The following is a 24,217-nucleotide window of genomic DNA, read 5'->3' as shown; positions in this document are numbered from 1 at the left end:
AAATTGCTGTTGTGAAACCAATTTGTAACCACCCGCTCCACCCATCAATGGCAGACTGCGTTTCCCACCGCTGCACGTTGGGAACCTTATTTCAACATTTTAACATCTCATTATAAGCCCTGCTTGACTGGATCGTCCCCCCACGCTGGATCATCCGGGCACGTTGGCATGGTTTCACGCCAACGTGTTTCACAACTGTACATAAGCGATGTGCACCTGGCAAGCTGCACTTCGCTCAGGACTCAAACTGAGGTTTGTTTGCCTACTTTGCTTCAGACAGCACTTGCGGACATCATCGCCAGGCTACGCAGGCAGCACCACGTCACTTTTAGAGGGTCTCACTGGCAGGCTTCTACCGACCAGACCAGCCGTAAGGCGGGGGTGGCTTTTCAACAGCTGCAGGGCTAGGGTTTGCTTGGGGAAGGGGGAGAAAGGGCCTCAGGCAAGGGAAGAGGCTGCAGGGTGAGGGCTGTACTGGGGAAGGAGGGTATCTCAGGGTGTGTTTGGGTGCACATACTAATCTGTGTAAGTGGCCTCAAGATGGTGGGGGCTGAGGAGGCAGTCTCCAGATGAGATGAGGCCAGATGGAGATGTGAGGGTATATGTGTGAGAGAGTGAGTGGTGATTTCCTTTGAGCTGGCAGTGAGTGAGATGCCAGTGAATGTGCGGTGGACTTGTGAGTGTGAGTTTAGAGTGATGAGATAGTTGCTTTACTCTGGCGGCACAGATGAGATCATTCATCCTTTTTCTGCATTGGATGGTCAACCTCTTGGGCAACATTTTACCCCCGTTAGGGGGCATGTGAGGGAGCAGGCGCAGGCGGGCAGGTTCCCGATCAGCGCCTCCAGTCAGGGGCGCGCTGCCATTTTACGTGGGCGGGCCAATTAAGGCCCGCCCAGCGTGACGTTTGTTCAGAAGCACTGTGCGCTCCCTGTGCAGGCGTTGGGGGCGGGGGGTGGGGGGGGGCGGTGGGGGAGGATTCCCTGAGCCGGGAGTGTGCTCCTTCGCGCATGTGCACGAAAGAGTACACAGGTCTCCCTGAGGCAAAGTGCTGCCTCAGGGAGATCAGTGGAAGTTGTAGAAATTTTTGGAAGACAAAAAAAATTCCTGACATGTCCCCTCATGTGACGATGTCAATTTCTTTCATTTCAACATTTTACAAACATTTTAAATTCCTCATGAAACCTCATTCGGCCCGTGGATGAGGTTTCATGTTTTTTCTGAAGGCCGCCTGGGCTCTTCGCCTGCCCGCCAACTTTAAGGTTGGATGGGCAGGTCCATTAATTAGCTTAATTAGTTTTTTAAAGTCCTTAAGTGGCCGTTGACAGTTCGGTGGGCGCACAGCCAAGTTGGCCCCGCGCCCGCCGAGCTGAAAATCTAAATGACGCGGGGCGACGTCGGGACGCACGCCCGACATCACCCACATCATTTTACGCATCGGCGAGCGGGCCCCGCCCCCCACTCACCAACCGGAAAATGCAGGCCCTTGTGTGCAGTGTTAGCACTGACCACCACAGCCACCGCCTCCCAAGCTGGAGTGGTGAGATTGCTGAGCCTCCTGTGGCCAGAGCAGGGGTGGAGGACATCACGGCGGGCTTATGAAAAGCATTCCAATGACGGGTCACTGAGCTCGTCTTGCCTTTCGCTGGAGCAGTCCTGGGTTTCAAGTACTGAGAACTGTGTGCGCGGCTGCAGTTTAGATATGGCACCTGCAGTGAGGAAACGGTGAGGTAACAGCATGGCGGGCGATTCAGAGGCTACCCGCCAGCGAAACGGCGTGTTTCCTGTGGCTGCCTAATTAATGAAGCGGGAAGTGGACGATACAGCACGAAACCCGCCATTGCAGCCGGCAGGTAAAACATCGCTACCGCACTTAGTGCAAATCTGGGCTGTTTCTGCCCTGTGCCTTTGACTCAGCTTTATCTATTCTAACATTCTCTTATGTGGCTCGGTGTCAAATTTGGTTTGCTTACTCGCTTGTGAAACACCTTGGGAAGTTTTACCGCGTTGAAGGCCCTATATAAATGGCAGTTATTGTTATATCTGTAAGGATATTGTCCCGCGATCCACTGATCCCACATAACTGACTTACATTTTATGACAGATGTGTTGAGCAGTTTAGCAGGCATCCCACCATTCTTTGGCAGTTTTCTGTGTTTAACATTGCCTAAGAGAGCAACGCTAAATCATATTGAAAATTCGAGCCTGACTAACTTTCATGTTTTTTAGTTATGACCAGATAAACCATCAAAATGTACAACTTACAAAAATTCTCATGGAACAAGTAATGCCATACAACTGTTTCAGTAAGTTTCAGGCCACAAATTATGTCATTAACTCAGTGGCTTTTTTTCTTATCTCATTCATATGTAAACCTGAGAATTAAAATGGACATAGTTACACCACAAGATCTGATTCATTGCACACAGTGATATATAACTGACATTTAAAACCACCATATTTTCATCCAATTCTTAACTTCATTATGATCCCTTACCAGATGTGTTGTATGAGTGGTATAGGCAGATATATGTTACAATCATGTGCATCATTAACCCTGACTAGTGCCTTTAGAGCAGTCCACTTGTGAGACTTAACCCAGAGGTCCTCTGCTGCAGCAAAACGTTTCAGTTGGTTGCTTCATTTACATGATAATGAGATTGCGTTTCTGATCAAAAGATCAAATTGGTTTATTTTCTTGATTTTAGAAGAGGAATTTTCCTTTGAACAAAAGCAACTGCTTTGTTCCATCTAAGGGATTTGTACATTTGATGCAGTTGTTATCGTTTTTGTGATATTTGTTCCCTCTTCTTAATTGGATGTGTGTACAAAGTATTGTTGAGTTTAACTGGAAATCTTTATATGCAGGAATTAACATATATCTAGGTTTTGATATGCAAGGAAACTTGAAACAGTTCATATTTCCTTTTCTGGTATGTATTTTCGTGAGGATAAGGTATAGAAAGGTACAGCTTCTGGATCATTAGGTTGAAGACCATTAACAGGAAGAGCAGTCAGACTATTAACAGACTGAAACACACTGAAATTGTGGCAGAAGATCTGCTGTAGCTCCTCAGCCAACATCAAGATTGAACATGTGCTGCTTAATTGTGTCCTGCCAATTATTCTGCATTATTTCAATGCATTTATAATTATGTGGGCTCTTTAAACCTCAGTGTTATGTGGACAAGGTTCAACATTAAAGTCCTGGAATTCCACAGGGTGTGATCCTGATGGTTATGATGGGATTGCACTTATTGGTTTCCTCTGCCACTGATGCCATCATTATCTTCAACAACAACAACAACTTGCATTTATGTAGCACTGTTAATGTGGCAAAACATCCCAAGCATCTTCAAGGAGCATCATATTAAAAAAAATGACTTGAGCCACGTAAAAGATATTCAGACAAATGACCAAATGCTTGGTTAAAGAAGAAGTAGAGTTTGCAGGTGGGTGGGCAGATATCTAATTTGCATGAGCAGCTTACCACAAATGATAATCTTCAGTACCTATGTCGTGATATGATGTGCATATATCTTTAAGGGAACATATCTTAAACTACTGTCAATCATTACCACCTCGACAGGATGTGATGCCTGCCCCATTTGACTTGAGTCTCTGAAGCCTGCCTGCCATGTTGGAGATTGTCCAGGCATCTCCCCCATGACTTCAGCCATGACCTCTCTGGCCCTTGGTGTAAGGAGCTAATCTATTTTTAAGAAATCAAATTGGTGTTTTCTTCAGGGGATCCAGTCTTTGGCTGAAACTCCCACCAGGGAGCCAACCTACTAATATGTGGGTCAATGTGTCTCACTCACCAGCGTGCAAACCTGTTTTGATACCACAGTCTTAACTCAGCCACTGCAGCATCCGGCTCTAATCCCCCAATGGCATTTATCTTGTAAAGGCGGGTGGAAATTCTGAAATTTTTATGTCTTGAGTCTATGAGTTCACTAGTTGAGTAAACTCCAATTGCACGCCTTCATATACACTTGTTAATTGATGCTTTCTATCAATAATGGAGAGACCGGCATAAGAACAAACTGTGATTGTTTATTGCAACAGAAGGCAGAGCACTAAACCCTTGCATGCTCCCACAACCACCTCCAGCTCTAGACTACAGTTAACCGGTAGCCCACACTGTACAGTGATTGATCTGTACTGTCACATTGTTAGTCCGCTTGCATTCTCTTAAAGGTACATGGTACCCCACTTTACCACAGAAATGATCAGAAACAGCAGAGTCACAGTGAAATCAGTTGTCCGCCATTTCTCAAAGGAATCTGCTTGTCTCCAAAGTTGTAGAAGGAGGTTGATGGAAACCCTTCCCACCCCCCACCTTTCAGACCATTAACATTCTTGATCACGTCTCATTTAGGATTCCAAGGAATAAATTCCCTGCTTGCTTCATGGTCTAAGCATGATACATGCGGTGACGCCTAAAAGAGGCATGAATAATTGGGTGAAAACAGTAAATGATTTGCCGTGGTAAAAGAGTAAAGGAACATTGATCCTGGCTTGTTGTTTTTCAGGTTAGGTGACTGACCTAGTCCTGAATAGCCTTAGAGGGTATATGTACTGAAATTTCACCAGCAGTGCTGAATTTGGAATACAAATTGGACAGGTTCTAGAAAGGCTGTTCGATCCACGCACCAGATCACGACCTCAGAAGTGAAGATGAAAATCAAACCCAGTCCTTTAAACTCTTCTGCCTGGCTGAATTTTTTCAATTCCAGGCAGACGTGCTTACTGTGCAAACTCACTGTGCAAGATTTTCTTGCATCTGTTACTTGTCCAAATTCTGGAGGACATACACCCACTGAATGATTTTGCCAGGTCCCTCTGTGCTGCAGATGTGGGTATGTTTGTGTGTTAGACTAATATAACTTTATTTTTTCCATTATTGGAAAATTGGGTGTTACATACAGATGTGCAGCCAATCCGCCTATGCAATAAAATGGTGGTTTTCACAGCACTGAGCTGCTTTACATCTTTGGGCTGAAACTTGTAATCCTCTGACTTTATTTTTAACGCAACCACAATGTTTGCTATTCAAGTGATCTGTTGGAATATCAATCTCTGTATAATTTGTGTGCAGCCACTCTTGAACATAAAATGAGTAGTGGTTTAATTTTATGACTATAAAAAGGGAACATCCCTATTTGTGGGTCTGTGTGGCTCTGTCATCATGTACCCTACCCCTCAAAACGCTGCCTCTGGAGCCAATGCTGTAATCTAAATGGGAGATACATGTGAACCCATCACATTCTGGAAGACAAATCTTGTTCTCAGCTTGTATCAGAAGTGTAACATGTACAAGGGTAACTGAAGATAAACATAGTGTTGGACAGATAACGCAGTCTCTGCGATCAGTCCCATTCCTTTAAGTCCAGCTGACAGTGATACATCGCATGCTCTGCTTCTAGTCTAAGGCCATCATTAGCAGGGATCTCACCTTCTTGAGCTCAAAGGACCTTTTGAAAATGCCTCCAAATCCTGAAGCTGTAAGCTATGTGTCAGGAAGGAATCATTTACTTGGCATAGGCTCCAGGGTCAGTTCTCTGGAGCCTAGAGTTGAAGTGATAACGTGACATTATCACTATTTGTAAATGTGCTTTGTCAGTAGCCCCTGATTATCTGTCATTAAGCTGTGAGCTGTGAGGCTTCGATCGTTGTTGGTCAGTGGTCTAATAGTAATTTTAAGGTTTAAAGTTTACAATTGGTGTAATTGCAAATAAGAACTTATTACTGCAATTAACCCAAAGTTGGTGGCGGTCAGTCATTATCTAGCCTATCTGTTAACCTTTGCTGTTTATGGTACAAGACAGCATTGACTGTTCCCACATAATTACACGGTTCTTACATACGGAAGGAGGTCGAGGACCCAGTTTTATGGAAACAAATTAGTCGTAGCTGTGTTCACATTGAAAGCTGCAAACTGCTGTAACCTCAAATGTGTTTGTGTTCAAAGTATTTTGCAGTTGAAAAAGTGAGGCTTATGGTGGGCTCTGGACAAATACAATTTGCATTTGTTAATGGTCAGTGTTTATTTCCATATCATCTCATGTGCATGTATGCAATAAACTGGGTCAATTAGATGGAAGAGTGGATGTTTAAGAGCAGGTTGAGTTTGACATGAATTTATTGGCATATTACAAGGTAATAACCTGTTATTTAGTAAATGAATGCTGAGTTGTTCAGCCCTCTTGACCTCCTATAATCAGCTAACTCTATTCAGCAGCTCTTTACCTAGTGCAAAGGGATAAGCTGACAAAATGGTAACTAAAATAGGTTAAAAAAAGAAAACTCTACACATGGGGAAGGTTGGTGTGTGGTTGTCGACATGATATTGAGGCTCCCATTATAATAATTTTAATAACTTTCAGCTCTTCAGCTTCTTGAGTGTATCTTTGTGCATTGTCCATTATCAAAATATAACACATTACAACATTACTTACTGGGTGGAGGCCCTGTGAATCTACTCGGTGACCCAAATAGATTACCTCCCTCATTTGGAATGTGCCCTTTCCTTTTTTTAAACGCACTCCAGTTCGCAAGAAATGTTTTAAGACTTCTTCTAAGTTTGCCAAATGCTCCTTTTCAGTAAATCCTGTCACCAATACCTTGTCTAAATAGGCTACAATCTGAGGCAGTCCCTGCAGTAAGCTTTCCATTGTTCTCTGAAAGATGGCACAAGCGGAGGAGACAACGAAAGGCAATTAATACCCTTTGCAGGTATTAATTGTGATAAGTTCCTGGGAGGCATTATCCAAACTGCGAATTAGACTGTAGGTTTTGCTCCCACAAGTACTCAAGAGGGTCGTTTGCCTCTTCCCCCATAATCTTGTTCACTTGAAAAAGGAATGTGTGGCGTTCTATGTATTGAGACCAATCATCTGTGGCTGTTCCAAGAGGATCAATTCTCCCAATTTGTGGCATTTTGAGAGGGGATAACTTCTTCAATTCTAATATGCTCAGAGATCATATAGTGTGTGGTATAAATGAGGACACTATTCAGGAAAGATTACTGTCCAAAGAGAATCTGGATTTCAAGAAGGCGCTAGAGATAGCGCTGGCCATGGAAAGCACAGTAAGAGATTCGAAAGCAATACAGGGTGTGCAAAATGGCACTGTCCTCCACACTGGGCAGGAAACCTCAGCCGAAAGCGGCACAAAAAAGTGAGATTCTGCCAAGAAGCGGGAAACAGCCCCCAATAGCCAAAGAATTAGGAAAAATAACTTAGCAGCAAAATCGAAGAATAATTTTAATAGAGGTGGAAACAATCAGTCTTTTAGTGATTGACATTTTTTAAAAATCGAATGCTACTATTGTCATTGAAATGGACACGTAATGAGGCAGTGCAAGGAAAGATTCAAGAGGCTTGTAAACAAAAGAAGAAGCCCGATAAAATCTACAATGTAGAAGTGCCTGGAACAACAAATTCTGACCATTTACTCATTGTTTAACCTGAAAGTTGGAAAGACAGAACCAATATTTGTTACAGTGAACGTAAATGGCAAACCTGTTAGAATGGAAGTGGACACGGGAGCTTCCATTACACTAACTGGGGACCATACCTTCAGATATTTGAATAATGGTGAACATCAATTAAGTTTAGAAGAAACAGCTGCCAAGCTAAAAACACATAAGGGTAAAGACATTCAAATAAAAGGCATAAACAGAGTAACTGTCCATCATGGAAGCCAACCGGCAAAGCTACTCTTGATGGTGGTATCAGGTGAAGGGCCAAGCCTCCTGGGGCAAAATTGGTTGAAGGAGATTAAGTTAGAATGGGCTGAAATTTTCCAGTTGAGAGCAAGTGGGCTACCAGAGTTATTTAGAAAGTACGCCACCATTTTCAAGGATGTACTGGGGAAAATCCATGGCCTGTAGGCCAAGATTCATGTGGATCTGGAAGCAAACCCATGAGGGCGAGACCGGTGCCCTATGCCATGCAAGAAAAAGTTGACATTGAACTGAATAGACCAGAGAAAACAGGCTTTATACAACCTGTTCAGTTCTCAGAATGGGCAGCACCCATAGTCCCCGCCCCTAAACCCGACCAAACCATCCAAATTTGTGGAGGCGACTAACTGATGGTTAATAAAGTAGCTAAGCTAGACAGGCAGCCCATTCCAAAAATCGAAGGCCCACAAAGGGTATTAATTGCCTTTCGGTGTCTCCTCCGCTTGTACCATCTTTCAGAGAACAATGGAAAGCTTACTGCAGGGACTGCCCCAGGTTGTAGTCTATTTAGACGATGTATTGGTGACAGGATTCACTGAAAAAAAGCATTTGGTAAACTTAGAAGAAGTCTTAAAACATTTCTTGCAAACTGGAGCGTGTTTAAAAAAAGAAAAGTGCACGTTCCAAGCTAGGGAGGTAATCTATTTGAGTCACCGGGTAGATTCACAGGGCCTCCACCCGGTTGAGGAGAAAGTGAGAGGCATAGAGAAGCACCTGCACCAATGAACGCCTCAGAGCTCAAATCATTCCTAGGAATGATCAACTAGTATGGGCAATTCTTACATAATTTGTCTACAGTGCTGGCCCCTCTGCACTCTCTACCAAAGGGCAGGATTTTTCAGTCAGTGTGCGAGGGCGGGCCCGACACGCCGACGCATAAAACTTACGCGATGACGTCGGGCGTACGTCCTAACGTCATTGCGCAGTCCCGCGATATTTCATTCAGGGGGCGCGCACCGGAGTCAGCTGCATGCTCGCCGATATGCAAACGGCCTATTAAGGCCATTAAGAAAATAACTGAAGTAATTGTTAATGCTGCCCGTCCAACCTTATGGTTGGCGGGCAGGCGAAAAGGCCAAGCGGCCTTCGCGTTTTTTAGGAAACTTCATCCACGAGCGGGATGAGGTTTCCTAAAGCTTTTATTAGATAAATAAATAAAAATTCCAAAATATAAAAACATGTCCCATCTCATGTGACACATGTTTAAATAAATTTTTGACCCATTTATTTAATTTTTTCGATACCGATTCAATCTCCCTGAGGCAGCTCGTGCTGGCGCCGACACTCCCTCCTCCCCCCACCCGCACAGGTAGGGCTGAGCGTTACCGCTCGCATATTATGCTGGGCGTGTAAAATGGCGACGCGGAGCTGATCACGGGCGGCGATCAGCTCCACGACCGCCCCCACCTGCTCCCGCCGAGCCCTCCCGCCACCTGAAAAATTCAGGCCAAAAAGAACCAACATTGGTCTTGCGAGGTGCCCCAGAAAGAAGCTTTCATAAGGGTGAAATAACTGTTGCCCTCATCCAATCTATTAGTGCATTATGACCAGGCGAAAGACTTGGTGCTGATATGTGATGCATCTCCCTATGGAGTGGGAGCAGTGCTCTCTCATTGGATGGATGATGGCACGGAACAGCCAATAGGTTACGTATCAAGAATGCTTAGCACAGCGGGAAAAGGATACTTGCAGATAGGGAAAGAAGGCCTGTCCATCATCTTTGATGTCAAGAAATTTCACCAGTATGTACATGGCCGCCATTTTACAATTATTTCAGGCCACAGACCATTGCTGGGATTGTTTAGTGAGGACATGGGTATACCACCCATAGCCTCAGCAAGAATATAACGATGGGTCTTAATTCTGGCAGCATACGAATACATTTTGTATATAGGCCTGGCAGATCGCAAACACTGATGTTCTTAGTCGTTTGCCTTTACAAGAGAATGATGAGCACGTCCCAGTGCCACAGGAACTTGTTTTACTGTTAACTTTCTTAGATTCCTCACCGGTTTGTGTTCGACAGATCAGGGACTGGACAAGTCAGGACCCAATCCTATCTCAAGTACAAGAACAAGTGCTACATGGTTGGTCCCAGGAGCCCGTATCTGACGAAATGAAACTGTACTTCAACAGAAGACATGAAATGGCATCTTATTGTGGGGAACATGAGTGATAGTCCCTCCAAAGGGAAGGGAGCCACTTTTAATTGAACTAAACAGTGCTCATCCAAGAATTTCCCGAATGAAGACCATAGAACGTAGCTATTTATGGTAGCCTGGAATGGATGGCGAAATAGAGAGTTTAGTAAAGCACTGTGTGTAATATCAGCAACTGCAAAAGTTGCCAGTGACAGTTTCGTTACACCCATGGGAGTGGCCAGGTAGCCTGGGTGCAGTTACACATTGACTACATTGGACCTTTCCTGGGAACAATGTTTCTGCTCATTGTCGATGACCATTCCAAATGTTCGGACAGATATGAGGTAAAGTCACCAACGTCGGGCGCTACAATTGAGAAACTACATCAGAGTTTTGCCATTCACGGACTACCAGAAGTTGTCATTTCCCACAATGGCACGGCATTTACGAGTGCTGAGCTTCAATGGTTTATCAGCCTCAACAATGTCACTTATGTAAAAACTGCACCGTACCACCCTCCCTCAAAAGGACTGGCTGAAAGGGCAGGTCAAACATTCAAGGCAGGCATGAAAAGCTAACTGGTGATTCCTTGGCAACAAAGCTAGCACGCTTTCTTTTTCATTACAGAACTCCCCCTCACACAACAACAGGTGTCACACCTGCGGAGTTATTGTTGAAACACCATCTCAGGACAAGATTGAGCTTAATAATGCCAGATTTCGAGGGGAAGGTGGAATGGAGCCAGGGAAGACAGAAAACTAGACATGACTGGCATAGTCGCGAGAGGAAATATACCGTGGGAGAGCCGGTATACGTGAAAAGTTTTGTGGGAGGACCAAAGGTGAAATAAGTGTGGTGACTGGACCTCTAACTTGCCACGTGGAGGGTGGAAGGTTGGATCATCCGTAAACATGTGGACCATTTGAGGAAGAGAGAGACAAATCACCAAGATTTGGTTCCACTGGTGACCATGACCGGATCTGCGTTTCCTGTTGAGGATACTCAACCCAGGACTGACATGTCTGATGTTCCTGTAAGAGTTGAGGATACAGAACTGCAAGTGCCCATCAAAGCACCTGATGCTCAGGCAATTCCAGAAAAGGAGGTTCCTGACAAAGAATCTGAAATTGTGGAGCTGAGACGTTCCACACGTACCAGGAAACCACCTGAAAGACTGAACTTGTAAATTCCTTACCCAGTGTAAATATTATGTGGTCTTGAAAATTATGTACTTGTAAATATAATATGTATAGCCGAGTCAAAGGGGGAGGAATATAGTAATTATGGTTTTATTTAGTGTGTAATGTACCTTTAAGAATAATACTTGTTAGGCAAGATCACATGATCTTTAGTAACCAATAAGAGAGTATCATGGGCTACTTCAGAATCAGTGTAGAGATAGAGTTGGAGTTGAAAGCACACATGTAGTTGCTGCTGAGTATATTGTAAATAAACTTAATGTTTCCACTCAAGAAGTGTCTGCAGTTTAACGCTATCATGAATAATACAACTCGGCCACCCGACAACACCATGTGATTTTTAGCTCCCGGCACGGGCAAAACAAGTGGGCAGAAATTACGTTTTGATCATTTCCTCATCCACACATGGGATAAAAGACCCCGGAGCAGCAGCACTTTCTCTGTCATTGCCAGTTCGTTGCTGTGCAATTACAACTCATTTGATTGTCCAGCCTGCCTTTCAGCATCTCAGGTCCTCATCTTCCCTGGAAGGTTCCCCTGAGTATTGCAGCACAGCGCTCCTTCATTTTCAAGGCACTGCTCCTTTGCATCCCATCTAATGGGTATAGTGTATTCCGCTGGTGGAACCTCCTCTGAACAAGAGGGAAAGGAGGCCAGGTGGGCATGGACAGCAGCCCAGGGACAGACCTTGAAGAGGAGAGGCATGGGCTTGGTTGGTGCAGAGCCAGTAGGGAGGCCAAGGCAGGAGGGCACACTGAAGATGCCATTACCCAGTGGCCAGAGTGTTCAGGCAGCACTCCAACTACCTCCAGATGTCTGAGGGCCAGTGCTGCAGGAAGCTCCACCTCTCCAGGGATACAGTGACAGCAATATATCACATGATAGGTCTGGAAATCGCCTCCAACTGCGTGGGTGGACACCCCATGCTGGTGGCTTTAGAGGTCACAATGGCCCTCAGCTTCTATGCCTCCATTTCTTTTCAGGGCTCAGTGGGATATCTGGGTGGTGTTTCTCTATCAGCTGTGCACAGTTGCGTCAAGCTCGTGACTGATGCTATCTTTAGACACGTTCCACATGTTCATCCACTTCCGGACAGACGAGGCGAGCCAAGCGGAGAGGGCACGAGGCTTTGCTGCAATGGCTGGGTTCCCCCAGGTCCAGGGTGTAATAGATTGCACTCACGTGGCCATCAATGTGCCAGCAGGTGAGCTGAGAGCTCTCGTAAACAGAAAGGGGATCCACTCTATGAATGTTCAGATCGTCTGTGACCACAGGACACAGATTCTCCAAGTTTCTGTTTGTTACCCCAGGAGCTCACACAATGCTTACATCTTGCAGCACTCACAGGTACCAAGGCTGTTCATGGGTCCTGCATGAGTGGATGGATTGATCCTGGGAGACAAGGGTTACCCCTTGAAGAGGTGGCTGACGACCCCGCTCCTTAACCCAAGAGCTGAGGCCGAGGAGAGATACAACAGGAATCATGCCTCCACAAGGGCGGTGGTGGAGAGGACCATCGGGCTGCTGAAGATGTGCTTCAGATGCCTGGACCAATCAGGGAGAGCATTGCAGTTTCCTACAGACCATGTCTCCCTCATAGTCGTCACATGCTGCGCCCTGTACAACTTGGCTCTGGCAACAGGGGACCCACTGGAGGCTGAGGAAAGTGAGGCAGCTCCACAAGCCATGGAGGCTGACTCAAGTGATGGCTCAGAGGAAGAGCCTGGGGAGGAGCAGGGTGAAGATGTCAAGGCAGAGGACAGGAACCTTCATGGAGGCAGGGACACCAGGGAGGCTTTGATCCAGAGTACCTTCTTCTAGGCATCCAAGGCATCGATGCCTCTTCAAGCCAATGGTACTGTCTTCTTTCCTAACAATCAATAAATGAGAACCCAACCCAGTACGTCAGCACCAAACAACGCCATACTTTTACAAGCCTGTGCTGCATCTGGAATGCTCTTATACACTCCGAATTGAACCAGGGTTGGCCCCCTCGCTCCATGGTAATGGTAATTTGAGGAAGATGTCAGTCGATGGAATTGTGATGGATGACAGTTGTGCTATTGCTGATAGCCCACAGTGCCTCATGGATGCCCAGTTTTGAGCTGTTAGGTCCTTTCTGAATCTATCCCAGTTAGCACAGTGGTAGAGCCACACAGCCCAATGGAGGCTGTCCTCAGCGTGAAGACTCTGCAGCCAACTCAGCCCATTTAAGGTGATTGGGCGTGGAAGTGCCATAGCTTGGCACGGGGGTCATGAGGAGCTGTAGGGGTTGGGTGGGGGGCATACCTTGGCTTAACAGGCATGAGGGGCCATAGGAGCTTTTTGGGGAGCATAGCTTGGTGTGGGGGGGACTTAAAGAGCTGTGGGGGATGGGTGGAGGGCATGAGGAGGCATGGCTGGAGCATGAGGAGTATGTGGGGGTAAGGTGGTGTAAGGGGTGAGGGCTGGAGGGCTTTTTATTTTTATTATAACTGGGATGAAGACCCACAGCACCAAGTGGGCCTTTCAAACAGCCCACCTCCACACCTGGTGGCTGTCTCCAAACTTTTTCTCAGATATGGGCAGGGAAACCATCTGTTGATTATTACCTACTGTCCTCCCTTAGCAGATGAATCAGTACTCCTCCATGTTGAACAGCATTTGGAAGAAGCACTGGGGGTAGCAAGCAGACAAAATGTACTCTGGGTGAAGGACTTCACTGATCATTACCAAGAGTTGCTCAGTAGCACCCCTGCTGGCTGAGCCTGTCAAGTCCCATTGGGCTTGTGGCAGGTGGCAAGAGAACCAACAAGAGGGAAAAACCTACTTGATTTCATCCCCTGTTACAGGTGCATCTGTGCATGACAGTGTTGGTATGAGTGACCACTGTAAGGCCATTGTGGAGTTGCATTGTCTTCACACTGAGGACAGCCTCCATTGGGCTGTGTGGCTCTACCACTGTGCTAACTGGGACAGATTCAGAAAGGATCTAACAGCTCAAAACTGGGCTTCCATGAGGCACTGTGGGCTATCAGCAATAGCACAACTGTCATCCATCACAATTCCATCGACTGACATCTTCCTCAAATTACCATTACCATGGAGCGAGGGGGCCAACCCTGGTTCAATTAGGAGTATATAAGAGCATTCCAGAAGCAGCACCAAGCATACCTAGAAATTAGGTGCCAACTGGCGAAGCTACAACACATGTTTACTAAATAGCGGAAGCAGCATGATGTGGGCAGAGCGAATCAATCCCACTACACCAGGTCAGGTCAAGTTCTTGTCACATCCAGTTGTGAGTAGTGGTGGACAATTAAATAACTGATGGGAGGAGGAGGCTTCACGAATATTTCCATCTTCAGTGATGGGGGAGCCCAGAACATGAGTACAAAAGACAAGGCTGAGGCTTTTACAACCATCTTCAGCCTGAAATGCAGCATCATCCTGGTCTAATCCTGAGGTTCCCAGCATCAGATGCCAGTCTTCAGCCAATTCAATCCACTTCATGTGATATCAAGAAACAGCTGAGCGCATTGGATACAGAAAAAGAAATGGACCCTGCTAATATTCTGATGGTAGCGCTAAGACTTGTGCTCCAGAACTAGCCGCATCCCTAGACAAGCTGTTCCAGTACAGCTACAACACTGGCATTGACCCGACCAAGTGGAAAATTGCCCAGTTAAGTCTGTCCACCAAAAGCAGGATAAATCTAATCAGGTAAATTGCTACCCATCAGTCTACTCTCAATCATCAGTAAAGTGATGTAAGTTGTCTTCAATGGTGCTGTCAAGTGGTACTTACTCATCAATAAACTGCTCACCGATACTCAGTTTGGGCTCTGCCAGGAACAGTTGGCTCCAGGCCGCTTTGCAGCCTTAGTCCAAACATGGATTAAAGATAAAAACAAAAAGCTAAAAGCTACTGCGGATGCTGGAAATCCAAAACAAAATAAAAACAGAATTACCTGGAAAAACTCAGCAAGTCTGGCAGCATCGGTGGAGAAGAAATCAGTCAACGTTTCGAGCCCTCATGGCCCTTCAGCAGAACTGAAGCATAGTTTCAACAAGGGAGAAATATAAATTGGTTTAAGGTGGGTGGGGGGGAAGAGACACATTGAGGGTGTGGTGTGAGCAGATAATCAAAAGATGTCAGAGACAAAAGGGTCAAAGAGGTGTTGAAGGTCGTGGTCTTTGTCTGAGAAAAGTGCTAATTAAGAATGCAAGACAGGATATTCAAAGTACAGCTCTAGTGGGGGTGGGGTGGAAAGACTAAAGGTTTTAGTTTTAGATTTAAAAATAATGGAAATAGGTGGGGAAAGAAGAATCTATATAAATTATTGAAAAAAAAGGCGGGTGGGGGGGGGAAAAGAAACGGGGTGGGGATGGGGGGAGGGGGAGTTTAAGATCTAAAGTTGTTGAATTCAATATTCAGCCCAGAAGGCTGTAAAGTGCCTAGTCGGAAGATGAGGTGCTGTTCCTCCAGTTTGCGTTGGGCTTCACTGGAACAATGCAGCAAGCCAAGGACAGACATGTGGGCAAGAGAACAGGGTGGAGTGTTAAAATGGCAAGCGACAGGGAGGTTTGGGTCTTTCTTGCGGACAGACCGCAGGTGTTCCGCAAAACGGTCGCCCAGTTTGCGTTTGGTCTCTCCAATGTAGAGGAGACCGCATTGGGAGCAACGAATGCAGTAGACTAAGTTAGGGGAAATGCAAGTGAAATGCTGCTTCACTTGAAAGGAGTGTTTGGGCCCTTGGACGGTGAGGAGAGAGGAAGTGAAGGGGCAGGTGTTGCATCTTCTGCGTGGGCATGGGGAGGTGCCATAAGTGGGGGTTGAGGAGTAGGGGGTGATGGAGGAGTGGACCAGGGTGTCCCGGAGGGAACGATCCCTACGGAATGCCGTCAAGGGGGGTGAAGGGAAGATGTGTTTGGTGGTGGCATCATGCTGGAGTTGGCGGAAATGGCGGAGGATGATCCTTTGAATGCGGAGGCTGGTGGGGTGATAAGTGAGGACAAGGGGGACCCTATCATGTTTCTGGGAAGGAGGAGAAGGCGTGAGGGAGGATGCGCGGGATATGGGCCGGACACGAGCTTAATTCCAGAGGTGAAATGAGAGTAACAACACTTGACATCAAGGTAGCATTTGACTAAGTGCGGCATCAAGGAGCCCTAGTAAATTCGAAGTCAAAGGGAATTAGGGGAACACTCTCCATTAGCTAGAGTCAAACCTATCACAGAGGTTTTGGGTTGTTGGAGGCCAATCATCCCAGACCCTGGACATCGCTGCAGGAGTTCCTCAGAGTTGTGTCCTAGGCCCAACCATCTTCAGTTGCTTCACCAATGATCTTCCTCCATCATAAGGTCTGAATTGGGTATGTTCACTAACGGTTGCATGGTGTTCAATTATATTCACAATTCTTCAGACACTGAAGCAGCCTGTGCCCTTAAGCAGCAAAACCTGGACAACTTGTCAGTTTGGGCTAAAGAATAGCAAGTAACATTCCTGTCACACAAGTCCCAGGTAATGAATATTTCCAAAAAAGGTCAAATATAACCATCTCCCCTTAACATTCAATAGCATTGTCATCATCAAATCTCCAGCTGTCAACATTCTGGTGATCTCCATTGACCAGAAGCTTAACTGGAGCAGGCACATAAATACTTTGCTACAAGAGTAGGTCAGAGGCTGGGAATTCTGTGGCAAGTGACTCAACTCCTGCCTCGCCAAAGCCTGTCCACCATAAGGGACAAGTCAGGAGTGGAATATTCTCCACATGCCTGGATGAGTGCAGCTCGATGCCATCCAGGACAAAGCAGCCCACATGATTGTGACCCCATCCACCACCTCAAACATCGGTAGGTTGGTGCTGGCTTCTTGACAGACTCGTGTTGTTACTGGATTTAACCCCACACCACTTGCACCCAAACCCACACGCTCTTTCAGGTTAAAAGCTCCTCCTGTGGCACAAATGTTTGCGATGCTGAAACGAGCTGCTGAATAGGTCAAAAATAAAAGGCCTGAAGCAATCAGTCTACATGTAACTTGTTGGCTGTCCCTTTAAATTTCTTTCCATTTAAAGGATTGTTTGGGAACCCTGGACACCCAACACACAAGCCAAATTACAAACAAATACACTTATGGAGTTCGCAACAGGAAATAGTGTGGATGTTACATTTGGCAGTTCAAGTGTACACCAGAAATCTGCATTATGGGCAGATTTTCCTTTGGAGATATGTCAGTTTCCCTGCTGTAACTGATCTCTGCCCATGCCTCTCAGCTATTACCCTCCTATCACGCACATGATGGAGAGTATTTGAGCTAAAAATAGACCCTAGCGTGTCCTAAATAGTGCATGATGGTAAGAAGATAGTGCCTCATGATGCTCCTGAGTAACATGAAGCCTAGTGTGATTTTCCATCTGCTTAGGACAGAGTTACACTGGTTCCCCCCAGTGAGGGAGCCAAGGGGAAGTTCTATGAGTGATAGCTCCAAAAGGATCAGGTATTTTCTTGTCCAGAACTGGTGTTCAGCATGGAAGCTGCCTTGAAGTTACTGTCCTTTACTTTAGTTTCTGAGCTTATCTTATGTGACAATAAGCCAGTGTTGTGGTAGTTTCTGGAACTATCAGTATCATACAATTATAAGGCATAGGAGCAGGAATAGGCTATTCAACCTCTCGAGCCTGCTTTCCCATTTAATAAGATCATGGCTGATTTGATTGTGGCTTTAATTCCACTTTCCTGACAGCACCCCCACAACACTTGACTTCCTTCTAGATCATAAATCTGACTAACTCATCCTTGAATATATTCGAATCATAGTTATGGGCTCCTTTTCATTAGTCTCTGTGTGGTAAAAGATGCAGCAATCTCCAAAGTTCAGAAAGCATCTGTCTTTTAAAAGCAGGCCTCCAAGTTCTGGATTCTTGTCCTCATCAACTGAGGATAGATATGAGTTAAACTTAGGGCATAAATACCTGCTACTCCTGAGCCATGGCCACCTCCTCCTGCTTATGAGTGCTCAGTGAATCATCACAGTGCATGAAGCTCACTGTTGTTCGATGTATTAGCGCTAGGGTTTTGCAGGTTTAGGTTCAGGGGTGCACACAGCATGCTGTGAGAAGCAACTTCCTGCAGGCCATTGGTCCTTAACATCTTCATGTGGCAATCCTATAGAAAGAAAAGAGGAACATACATTACATCAATGCTTTGGAGATATAATTCCCACTTTTGTGCGCTTGATGCATGTAGTGTGTGCATAGTGCAAAATTACACATGATCATAATGAATGGAGACGCATAGGCTGAAATGCACAATTTTGTGATATGTAGCCTTGAAATGTACAAGGAGTGCAGAAGTGGAATATATTTCCTGCAATGTCACCTTGGGCTCCAGTGAACAAGTGACGCGGAGATGTCTTCACTGTTTATGTCAGTTTTAGTAAGTGAATGAATATGATATGATGGGGAGGATGTCGGGGTGGGAGGTGCATGTGCTTGGGACTAATCCTGAACTGGGGCCAGACTCTGCGACTTCTCTATTACCTGCTTCCTCGAGACTCTGGGTGGAATTTAATGGGGTCCGTAAGAGAGGGAAGCATGGAAAGCGAGGGGTGGGGGGGAGGGAAGGTACGTAATTAGGTGGGAGTTGCAATTTCAGTTTCTTGACAATGGGTTGAGATGTAGAGATGAAGTCAGTGGCGCTGCAGTGATGAGTCAAGCCTCACGCCATCCAATGGCAAGGTCCTATTTTTAATATATTTGCATTCGCGAATAATCATTATCTTAAAACGTTTTCAAATTAAGCTGTTCCTTCGAGATTAAGTCAGTAGCGCACGGGAAACTCATGGCACCAATTTCACAGTCATGTAAAAGTGGTGTAACCCAGTCAGGTTTATCCATTTGGAGCTGAGGGGAGCAGTTTTTGTGGAAACCTGTGACACAGGCAAGGAGTGCAGGAGACTGGCAGCTTGGATAGAGGGTCAGAAGGAGCAAGCACGATTCTGGGGTGAGGGGATAGTTGGGTCGGAGGGTTTCAAGGAAGGGGCGTGGTTGGTTTGGGCCATGGAGGGGAGTGAGAGCTTCTAAGAAGGGCAGCGGGTGGGATCTGGTAAGTGGAAGTGAGCAACAGGAAGGACCTAGTGTCTTGGGTGTGGTCAGTGCGGGTCGGGGCGGAGGGGGAGGGTGGACAGGTTTGTGGAGGGAGTCAGGAAATGCAAATGATAGGCCTAAAGGGCAGGTTCTATAGTGTCCAATGTCGGGCCCTGGGTGTCAAAGTGAGGAAGCTGTCTGTCATGGCGAAAACCCACAACCATCAGGGGGAGGTCGATGTGGTACGAGGGCAGGTCCGGTCGGAGGTAGGGATAATGGAAGGTCTCAGAGGACGAGTCAAGGGATTATAAGGACATATCAAAGATGGTGGCGGGGGGTGAATCTAAGATCAGAGGAGGAATGTCTTTGGTGAGGAGGGTAGGGTCAAGAGGGAGAGATTGCATGTCCACTGTCACTGCCATAGGGTCAAGGGTTTTCTTTTTATTTATTTGTTCATGAGATGCGTGTCGCTGGCTAGGCCAGCATTTATTGCCCATCCTTAATGCCCTTGAGAAGGTGGTGGTGAGCTGCCTTCTCAAACCACTGCAGTCCATGTGGTATAGGTACACCCACAGTGCTGTTAGGGAAGGAGTTTCAGGATTTTGACCGAGCAACAGTGAAGGAAAGGGTGATGGTGGGAGGTTCAAGAGTGAAGAGGGGAGGTGCACAGATGAATAAAGTGAAACCAATATAATGTACACATGTGACAAATTAAACTATTTTACACCATCCATACCAACTTTGTGGTCTCATAATATGCCTATGTGCAACCCCAAATCAGCAGTTGAGGTGAAGCCTATCTGCTCAGTGTGCTGCCCAGTTGCCTTTGATGATCATGGAGGCTGTCCTCTGGAGGTCCGAGGCCTTGAGGGCTCCAGCATACTGGGAGTCCCTTGAGCTGGTGCAGGGGCATCCTCCTTAGCCTCGCCTACTGGAGGCAATGGAGCTGATGGCAGAGGGGATGAGGAGAGGCCGCTCACCTAGGGCGCCTGGAGAAGAAGCCTCAGGGTAGCACATAGGCACTCCTCCTCCATCTCTGTGTGCACAATGGCACCTCCCTGAATCCTTGAAAGGGAGATCCCTGATGCCAGCACCAGGTTGGATGCATTCTCACGCTTTTGCCTGGATATTCCAGTCTTGTCATCTGTGATGGCTTGTCTGCCCACCTCCCCTGCAATCTGAATGAATGTTCCTCATTCACGGGTGAGCACCTTAAGGTCAGGCATTCCAGCTCCGGTCTTTGCCCTCACCCTCGAATTATGCTTCTCCTGCATGACAACCTGCAAATTTAGTGCCATGTCAAGTGACACCTAACCCACTTTCCTGCAAACATCCCCATACACATACTGACCCATCAGTGGTGCATTCAATCCAAGTGCTCACAAAAGTCAAAATGTTACACGCTTTGGCCTCATCTGCATGCAGTACTGAGGCAGCTTACGCATTCCCCAATTAGCCTAGCTGACCATTCACAAAGGTACATCACTTGATGACCCCATGAGAGACCCTTTGGTAACATGCAATTGTGTCACTTATTTTGGCAGATCAAAGAAGGTCATTGATCCATTTTGCACTGGACCTAGGACCTTCGAAGGACCCCACAGTTGCTCACCTCCTTTGTGACCTCCCATCCAGGCCACCTTGGTCATGTGGAAGGGTCTTTTGTTGCCATCTGTGGGAAAGAGCACCTTCCACCATTCCCTGACAGCCTGGAGGTGAGTTTGCAGGGAGACATCACTAAACCATGGGCCCATCTTTACCTGGCCTCAAACATCTCCATGGTTCAGTTGAAAGGGCCTGGACATGATGTGGGGTGGGGGGGTGAGGTTGGTGGGGGGTGCCCAATATACAAAAGTATAATAAGGAGAGGAGTAATAGGGGGTAGAAGTTTGGGAGGTGTAGTGAGGATAATGAAGGGTTTCAACAAGAAATGAAACAAAATACTGATAGAATGGAAGTGGACAGGAAAGTTGTGGCCATGATGCAAAGCCTCCCTGTTTGTCCAGGAGACTCTTCTATAGCTCACCCGCACCGCCAATACCTAAAGTTATTTTTGGTCAGTGGGAAAGGGAGCTGTTGTAAATTGTATCCAAGTAAATGACGGATAATCACAGCAAGCCATCATATGAAAATACTCATAGAATGCAAATCTCACATTCCATTAATTAGGGGGATCTCCTACCTTGGTACACTTGGTAAGACCATTGAACTTACAACACTGCAGCCAGTTTATAAGGACATCACTACCTCCTGTCAGACATCTTGATCCTTTCTTCTGACCATTTGATAACCAGCTGAGGAAATAGTGCCTCTCTCCTCTGGCACATTTGTGTCTAAGAAAATGTCTACAACCCCATCTAACAGTAGATGTGCCGTTGCCATGACTACTGATAATAGTTGGTGCTTTACATTCATACTTTATTCCACTGCAATTATTACTGTAGTGCCCCTTTAAACTGCTGAGGGCTTTTATAGAGGGGAAACTTATGTACCAGACTAGTTTTATTATTAAAGACTTCAAAATACTCACTGAACATTGTGTTCAATATATGGAACCAATCATGCACAATCTCTAGAAACACGTGTCCTGAATTTCCATGAGGGTCCACCAATCTCCTGGAGTAACTGTGGTGGGAGATCATCAGTACACAAATAGAAATGGCATAAACAGCTGGAGATGCCTGTATTCTTGTTTCTCTAAGGGTTCTGCCACAGTGCAGGAGAATGGTAGAATGTCAGGGCCATGCACTCTCCTTTCATTTCTTCATACAGTTTTCCCATCTGGATAAGTGAGATCCTCTATGTTTAACATTTTGCTCTGTTTTACATACATTCTGCAAAAATACATTTACTCATGTCCTGGAGGTCTACAATGAATAGCAAAAATTCCTGCCTTTTACTGTCCTTGCTGTTAATGTGGACTGTCTCAGCTATATCAGCCAAAGCACTTGCATCATGTTCTTTCTATGGAGGCAACATCCTCTCCATTCTTCCATCAGCTTCATTGTGCTATGCTTTTTGTTAGTTGTATACCCTGATATTTTAACCTGCCAGTTAATCTCTTTACTTAATCAGGTTACCATACTTTTCCTTCAACAATGGCAGTAAGAATGTTTTCGATTCCAAAACAGATTTGATATATTTATAGCAATAATGTAAAAATATTTCTATCATTTCTCCTCTCTCTCTCTCTCTCTCTTGTTTTTATTCGCCACAGCTTTATTTGTGTACACCTACTCTTGTGGTCCAGAATATGGGAATCTGTCAATTTGATCGTTAATTTACAATACAGATAAGGAGTGGATTTTACAGCGAAAAATGCAACATTTCCACTTCTGGTGTCCAGGGCTGAACTTTTCTGGCCCCCAGGTGGTGGACACAGAGGTTGGGGTGGGTGGTGAGTGCTGATACAATACGGGAACCCCTTCAGGATGGCTCCCCAATGTAGTCTTACCGCTGGGGAGGTTTCTCAGTGGCAGGCTGTGAAGCGGATTGACTGCCCGTTCCATAGATGTGGGCAGCCGATTTGCATAATTAAAGGTCCTATTAAGAAAAGTTTTACAGGTCTGTTTTTACATTTAATTTTACACTTTTCCAACTGCGGGGTAGCCCTCCAGCATGTGGGGAGGTCACCAGCTTCATGGAAAAAAATCTCCCTATGGCAGCCTGGTGGGGGAGGGGGGTTGCCTTTGGAGCTGGGGTCTCTGTGGGCCAAGGAGGGGGTCATGGGCATGAAGGGCAGTATCCATGATCCCACCAATCCCCCAATGAGGTTTTCTCTCCATCCCTAAATTTTAATTTTTACTGAGCTGTCTGAAGGCGCTGTAGTGTTCAATTATTAAATTGTTCTGTCTTTAATTATCTGAGACTGTTTATTATTGATGCTCACTATGCTTGATTGGTTAAGCCCAGGCATGGACTCAGGGAAAGATAAACAGACACCACAGAAGCTACCAGAAGCTGAGCTGGGAGGATTGGATAGGCATTTTAAAGCATTGTATATTGTTAGGGGAAGGCAGTGGCATAGTGGTACTAGACCAGGCTAGTAATCCAGAGACCCAGGGTAATGCTCTGGGGACCTGGGATCCATGGCAGATGGGGTGGAGCTTTCCAGTCATGGACCTGGTTGAATCATGTAGCTTCTTCCAGAGCCCTGTAAATAAAGTTAACTCTTTTAAGTAAGAAACCTGTCTGGTACACCAAGTTTATTGTTGTGGGGATCAAGAGCCAGTGTCCCTTCGCAAGGAATAGAACCACCCTTGACAGAGCTTCACAGTGCGCATCCAGACATTTCGAAGTTGAAGATGCTTACGTGAAGCTATATCTGGTGGCCAGGCATAGACAGTGATATAGAAAAAAATGGTTAAACACTGTCTCCAGTGTCAGCAACAACAGAAGTTGCTCGTTTCAGCTCCACTGCACCCATGGGTGTGGCCTGGTCAACCCTGGGTCAGATGACATATAGACTGTGTAAGTCCATTTTTAGGTACCATGTTTTTATTGCTCATGCACCACATTCTAAGTGGTTGGATGTGTATGAGACTAGATCACCAATATTGTGAGCAACTATTGAAAAGCAGCACCAATGTTTTAGTATAAATGACCCACCAGAAGTCATTGTTTTGGATAATTGTACTGCCTTCACTAGTATGGAATTCCAGAGATTCATGAGTTTAAATAGAGTTAAACATATTGAAATAGCGCCATATCATCCCTCATCCAATAGGTTAGCAAACTTTTAAAGCAGGAATGAAGAAGTTATCCAAAGGAACGTTAGAAACTCGAATTTCATGATTTCTTCTGAACTATCGCATGACTCCTCATGCACCGACAGGTTCAACACTGTTTGAATTACTGATGAAATGCCACCTTTGTACAAGGTTGAGTCTGGTGTTTCCAAACTTAGAGGGGAAGGTAGAGAAGAATCAGAGTAGTCAGACAGTGAATCATGATATTCATAGTGAAACTCAAAAATTTACTGTGGGAGAGAGTTTTCATGTGAAATTTTGGAAATGGACCTAGTTGGGTTCCTGGTATAATTGTCTCTGAAACTGGA

At 45.7% G+C, this 24,217-nt stretch overlaps 1 long non-coding RNA gene across 1 annotated transcript in view; it reads left to right on the top strand.

The window, feature by feature from the left end:
- Positions 1-292: 292 nt before the first annotated feature.
- Positions 293-24,217, top strand: part of LOC144690147 (uncharacterized) — a 162,754-nt gene continuing 138,829 nt past the window's right edge. The window contains exon 1 of the long non-coding RNA XR_013578767.1: positions 293-462. This is a non-coding gene — a long non-coding RNA (uncharacterized LOC144690147). The remainder of the gene's footprint in view (positions 463-24,217) is intronic.

The sequence above is a fragment of the Cetorhinus maximus genome, chromosome 14 (genome assembly GCF_964194155.1).
Source record: "Cetorhinus maximus chromosome 14, sCetMax3.hap1.1, whole genome shotgun sequence".
Classification (NCBI taxonomy): domain Eukaryota; kingdom Metazoa; phylum Chordata; class Chondrichthyes; order Lamniformes; family Cetorhinidae; genus Cetorhinus; species Cetorhinus maximus.
The sequence above is the reverse complement of the archived record's forward strand: the minus strand, read 5'-3'. Positions and strand labels throughout refer to the sequence as shown.